The sequence below is a fragment of the Octodon degus genome, unplaced genomic scaffold, assembly GCF_000260255.1.
Source record: "Octodon degus isolate 3935 unplaced genomic scaffold, OctDeg1.0 scaffold00248, whole genome shotgun sequence".
NCBI classification, from domain to species: Eukaryota; Metazoa; Chordata; class Mammalia; order Rodentia; family Octodontidae; genus Octodon; species Octodon degus.
The window spans coordinates 993,690-1,001,115 of NW_004524824.1; positions in this window are offsets into that span (position 1 = coordinate 993,690).

Genomic DNA, 7,426 nt, shown 5'->3' on the forward strand with positions numbered 1-7,426 from the left:
GCCTAGGTTGTATGATAATAACAGTAAGCTTCTCTTCTGGAGGGTTAACAACCTAAGTTTGCACACCAAAAATTAGAGAAAAAGGAGGGTCACAAGGAAAGCCAACATTTTGGCCCTAGCCTTCAAAGGTCAATTAAGACTCAGGACATAAGAGAAACATGTACTATAACATGATGTAATTCAGCTGTGTCCCAAATTTTCTGATCAAGAAGATTATGGGGCCAAAGAGGAAAGTGATCGATGATGTAGAGTGTGCTTAAGGAGAGTCACATGGGGAGAAGACACTCTCTCAGGCTAGTCCAGGAGTCCATAACAGCAGTGGGTTATCCACAGGACTGACAATGTCAGAAGCTGTTGACTTAAGCCTTTTACAGCTCAGCATATTAATATGGCTTTATTTTTTTATACTTCATTTTTATACTTTTCTGCTGGATGGTTAAGACCAAGCTAAAGTCTAGACGCCTACACAAATTAGTCCTTTAACGATCATTGTCACCTTCTTGAGTCTTGAACATTTGTTGGACTAAATATTTCAGATCACTTTGTCGTATTCTGACATTGTGCCTAAGATAACACAGGTCCAAATGTAGCAGATGCAAAAGGCAGATACATTCAGTGTTTATGGTTTTGTGTTATTAATCCAGGAGCATACCGTCCTCTGGCACATAAATCACGAGGATGAAACACAGTATTTGAAAAATACAGCCCAATTTTACCACATTCCAGCCTAGTTTCTAAGGAAGGTAAGTACTTATTTACTGACTAGTATCACCACACGGATGCCTTAATCCTCACCAATCTTGGGGCATCAGAAGCTTAACGGTGAAACAGTAAGACAGTATTTTTTAAATTTTAAATTAACAGTAGGTTGATTGATGCTAGCATATGTGATCTTACCAAGACTGCATGGAGTCTATAACATGTACGATCTGCTTTGCCAGAAGCTGCCCCCGTATAATGCTCTAGAACCTCATTAAAAAAGTCCCTTGGCCTTGTCAATAGAGCAGTCAAGCCTGTGAAAATGAAGTCGTCTCGACTCCAGAGTCATTAATTCATCTTTCTTTAGCATGTTCAGGTAAATATCTTTGCCACGCTGCTCAATCTCCTGAACTTCTTGCAGACTTCAGTATCAGACCCGCAAAGATAACGCGGCCAAGTCACACGCTCAGTGATTTCATGGTTTCTCAGATGTCAGTGTTCCTGTAACATTTAAATTCAGAATGAAATTTTAAAAATCCAGTATTCCCTTACTCTTCTGAAATATGTGTTTTCACCCAATTTTTTTCCAAAGGAAATTATTTTATGTTTTCATACTCTGATTGAGAGGCAATAACTGTTTCTCTATATACAGAGTATAAAGTTTTGATGCACATATATATTTTATATTGACCAATTCTGGACACTTAAGGTATGCATTAACTCAAATATTTATTTTTCACTTGTGATTACAACTTTCAAAACACTTTCTCCTAATTTAAATTGCATAATACAACATTGTCATCTCCAGCACCCTCTGTATACTCATTGGTCACACCCTCACTGTCCTCCTCACTCTCCTATGTGCCCTGGATTCTGCTTTCTATTTGTGCGAGATCAGGATTTTAGGTCCCACCTAGGAATGAAATCAGGAAAACATATTTTTCCATCCTGGCTTATCTCACAGCCTGGACTCCCACTTGCACTATGCTGCTGTAAATGACAGGTTTTCATCCGTTCTCTCCTGGAAGATTATTCCATGGCGTGTATGTACCACATTTCTCCCCATTAATCTGGTGATAGCCAGCTTAGGTAGTTCTAAATCATGGCTATTTTAAATAGGGAGGACCTATTTTAAATAGGGAGGAAATATACTAATTTCATGTACTTTGGCTATATACTGAGTCGTAGAATTTACTGGGTAATACTTCAGTTCTATTTTTAAAATTTTCAGGAATGTCCTCTACTATTTTACATAATGGCTATAATAATTTACATTTCCTCCCTCATACTGTAAGCAGGCTACTACCCCAGGGCAGGTGTGGCACTCATACCAAGCCCTCTTCTTGCGCAAGATGAGGATGTTTACAAAGCGAGGACCTCCTCTGAGTTAAACTTCTAATTTCTCAAGTTGACACAATGCATCATCCATTACAAGCTGCTTATGTAACTGAGATTCTAATTCATCCTTAGGTGAGAATTGAACATCTTTTCTCCTGTCATGCAAGTCATCCTTCATTCTACGTAACACTTTCCTTGTTTTGCAGATGCATATTGGTTTGTTGTAATATTGTTTGTCTATGTTTTCCTTTGTTGTCTTTGCTTTTATGCCTTTATCTGAAATGATTTTTTTTTTCAAAAATAAATGTCATACCATTTGTCCTGTGTTTTCCCATAGTTGTTTTATAGTTTTGAGTTTTCCACTTATGTCTCATTCATTTTGAGTTTACTATTGTACATGATGAAAGAAAGATCTGTAATCTGGTTCTTCTACGGGTGGACACCTGATTTTCCCCAATAGCATTTATTGAAGATATCGTGTATATGTTCCTGCCTCCTTTGTTGCAAACAATTGTTTGTAATTACAGACAATCCTAATTAGAAAGTTAGGCAAAAGAAACAAAGAAACAAATGAAAGGTGTCCAACTAAAACAGAAAATGAGTCAATTTGTCCCCATTTGCAGATAATATAAATATATACATAGCAAAACCTACAGGCTGCAATAAGCTTCAGAATTAATAAGTGAATTCAACACAGATGTCACATACAAAATCAGCATGCAAAATCAGTGACATTCATATACTTCAATAATAAACTATTTTAAAAAATAAGAGAAACATTTTGCCATAGGCACACAAAACAACTAGAAATGTATTTATCCAGTGGTATTGAAGACCTCTATAATGAAAACTATGAAACATCAAAGAAAAAGAGTCAAAGAATTCAGAAATAAACAGAGGACAAACCATGTTGAAGGACTGAAAGAAAATTGTCATAAATGTCCATATACCTAAGGTAATTTATACTTTTAATGCCACCTTCATCAAAAAAGCTGCATAATATGTCACTGAAAGAGTTAAAAAAAAACCAACCTATCTTGTAGCTCCATAAATGATTCCAAACTGTCAAAGGAATCTGGCAAATAAAAAAAGAGCTAAGGATATTATGCTACTCAACTTCAAAATGCATTACAAAGTTATGAAAACCAAAACAGTATGTTACTGGTACAAAAATAAACAAATGGAACTGAGGGAGAATCCAGGAATAAATCGACATATTTGAAAATGAATACATTGTATATGTTTTTGTATGTACAGTATTCTCTTTTGCCTCCCGTAAACATATGTGATTTTTAAGTAGGTCAAATCTGGATGTAGCTGTTGTAACATTTCTCTATTTAGGTTAAATTTCCCCCCTTGAAACAATGGGCGTCTTCTTCCAGTCCCTTTTGCTCATGTGGAGTTTGAACTTCATTTCAACCATCTATTTTCTCAATCCAAACTGGTAGTTTTAATACTTCTTTATGTCTTAGTGAACAAAACTCACATTTCACAGATAACATCAGTTGTGCTGTTGAGATGATTCTGATTATGCATATAAGGAGAAAGGTGCATGGGTTTAATCTGATTCTTGGATTTAATCAGGTGGTGATACATTTGTATATTTTCCACCCAAATCTCCTTCATTGTGTTATGAGCATAGGAAGATTTGTACTCAGCAGCAAATAAAACCTGAGCAAAATGAGATTCCATCTGGGCCAACCTGCCTTCCAGGGCTGAAGCATCTCATCTATGCACTCTCATCTATGAATAAATTTTTTTGCATCTAATTCACTATAACTCTAAAGGACCAGTTTATTTGAGGCCAGATGCCATTTTCCAGACCTGATGGCATTAACCACGGCTGCTAGTGGGTCTATATTTTAATTTGACTTGGCTCAGTATTCAACTCTAACTGTGCTCTCACCGGTCTAAGTATGACACATGACAAAGCCCAAGTTGCTGGCGCTGGCACACACATGGTACACACATGGTACACACATGGTACACAAAAAGGAGTCAGCGTCATATTCAAGTTCAGGCATATATAAATGAACTGTAACAGGTCGCTCTATAGACATCGATTTTATTGGAAGGGCTACCAAGGCAGATATATATCCAAATGTCATATCCAATCCTAGAAGAGTGAAATCTATCAGAGTATGATAGATTATATTTGCAAAGCAGTTTTATAATACAATTTGTTGCATCCTCAGCAGCAACCTATTTCAACTTTACTATCTGCTACTAACCGATCTTCAGTATTTTACAGTCTTATAATGATAAATTAGCATACAAGGACTTTTCCTTTCCAGGTTTCTATGGCAACCCTTGTACCACATACTCATTAGAAAGAAGTTCTGTTTAATTGATCTACTAATGTATTGCTTAATAGTAACTGTTAAGCAATCTTTTGTTTCCAGGTCATATTTAGGGTTCACATATTTGCATAAAAGCATTGCGTTAGCTGAAACCAATCATTACTAGTAATTTTCTTTCTTTAGTTTAAAATAACTAAACCCTCATTGAGGTTTTCTGAATAGCAAATATTTATATCTTGGAGAATAGGCTTTCTGTATGAGCTTGGCTTGCTTTGTTTCTGTGAGCAGCAAGAAAATTACAGAGCTCCAAAATGTTAATCAGTGAAGACAAAAAGAAGGTGTCTTTTTTGCCAGTTGACATGCAAATTTACAGTGACGTTAACTATAGGCCATACCCAATATTTGATGACAAAGTTGTAATGGATAGATATAATTTAGAATGCACAGTAGTTATCCACTGCACAACTTCCACTAATTAGAATTTTCATATGCTCCATACACTGCAATTGACAGACTTTAAATTGAGAGCTTTATTGTACTTCAAGCTTATCTTAAAAACCATGCTGAAAAATACACTTGTTATAGAGTTCAAATTAACCTAGAAATTAATGCTAATAAGAGTAATAATTCTGCAAGGTAACTGAGAGTACACAGCAAGGTAGCATTTATCAAATATGAGCTGAAATGTATCACCAAGCTGAATATAAACAAGAGAAGGAGTACTTAGAACAAGTTCAGCCCCTCTGTCATCAGGAATGTTATTTCTGGTTTGAATGTAAAGAGGATGCCGTCAAGAAAATTTAAGTCTTATTTTGAAATCCATTAAGTAAGTATTAATTGTAAGCATACAGCATACTTATATTCAGTAAGTATTAATGACGTTAAGAAAGCAAGAAAGAATTTCATGCACACAAAATAGACATGCTAGCTCCCATTTCGCTAAAAATTTCAGTAAGCAAGTATTTCAGTCCCTGTCATGTGCAAAACAGGAACGTGACAATGGACCATAATGTGCCATCCGGTATCGTTACACTGGTTAATTTAGAACTTTATTTCATACTGGTGCTTTGTATTGCCAACAGAGCGCTCTGTATAGTGAGATGTTTACTCTTACTAAATAAAAAAAAATAGTATGCTCTATTTAGCTGATATATCTTAACAACTACTGGTGCTTAGAGAAGGCCTTGCTTTCCAGAGAGCTCAAAGCACATGACCAATATTGCCTATTCTATACGTATCATGTATGTCACCTACTTTTCTGGATTTATATTCGACTGCAGTTTTGTATTACATTTTATTATGCTGACTCTTTTATATATCATACATCAAAGGCTACCTCCACAAGTAATCATATATTTATTATGTGCTAATGTAGAAGCAATTACTGAAAAGCAATTATCCACTTGTACCACAGTGTATATTGTATGTACATACCTAAGAAAAAGAGACAGCCTATTAAACTGTGACTTAAAAACAGAAAGATTATACAGAAAATTATAGATTATAAAACTCTTTGATGATAAAGATGTGTTGTACAGGTACCAACTCCCTCAGATGAATGTAGTAATGATGTACCACAACTCTAATGATAAATTAAAAGGTATATGGCTTTCACATGAGAGCACATCATTGTGTGTTATTTTACTCTACATAGCTATGTAGTCATATCATTATATATTATAAATAATATAATGATTAATGTAATGAAGCATTCTGTAACTGATATATATATATATATATATATGCATATATGTCACTTTAATCTTGCTATTTTCTATATATGCATGTGTCATGCTCCTGTACAACTCACGGCACCACATTTGTTTATCATCGTAAACTTTCCTAGCTTGTTTTCTATTTATTTTATGGGAATGACCTGGCACACTGCCTGGCACAGGATCTGTTCTATTAATTTATGGGAGAAAAGAGATAAAATGACATAAGAAAGAGAGATGATATTGGAATATGAAAAAGATCATATTGTTAAGAGAAAGTTACTTAGTTTCTTATTTTAACCACCTTTTCAATAGAACACATGTGAACTTTGAATAAAATGATGGAATCTATGAACACGATATTTTAGATATTCATTTTGACTTCTATTTTGCTTATTATTCATGTCAGATATCTTTATTTGTGTGTCTGTGTTTGTTTAGTTCTATTTCTAATTGATAATGCATGTAAGTTAGCTTTATTATTATTTCACCATGGGCTGGAAAGATAGCTCAGTGGACTAATTGCTTGCTTAGGTAAACGCAGAGGCCAGGGTTCCATCCCTGGCACCGTGGGCCCTCCGGCCCCAGCCCTGGGCATGCTGAGCTGGCGATGGCGTCCAGGCACAGTGGCGAATGCCTGTGATTCCAGCATTAGAGAGGCAGAAGACAGGAGGATCGCTATGAGTCTGAGCTGTGTAATGAGACCTTGGACAAAGCAAAACAAGACACCTAAAAATTATTTCACCAAAAGGAACTGTGGGATTTTTGTCAAATTTATTTATATAAATAGATTAATTTTTATATTCAACTTTTATACTTCAACTCAAATTGTTTCATAAGATAACTATTTAGTGATTCTTGATTCAAAAAATAGTGAAATAACCTTATGCATGACAATCTTCCAGTCTGCTCACAAATTTAATGGTCTTTATTCCCAGAAATGAACTCTGTATGTATTGCCACTCCGAGATGCTTATCCACATTATAAAAACATGACTTTGTTACTTTCTTATTCTTGTTAAAAGAAGAAATATTATTCAAATGTATATTCAGAATAGTTTCCAAGAAAGTATAGTAAAAATGAAGAGAGTTGTAACATGTTTAAATTTGCTTCATTATTTAAATGGCTGCCCCAAAATATCTTTTAAATGATCTTTCATGAAATTATTACTTTATATATGCATAGACTGTCTACTGTTTCAATTTTTCTTTTTTTAACTAAAGCTTTATTTTAATGTTTCACTTAAAATATTGTTAAGTATTTTAACAAATTGCCTGTTTTACCTTTGGCATATTATTTTCTAGCAGCAGATAATTACTCCAATTTACAATTACACAGTCATATTATACATCAAATATTAAATATAAAACTTA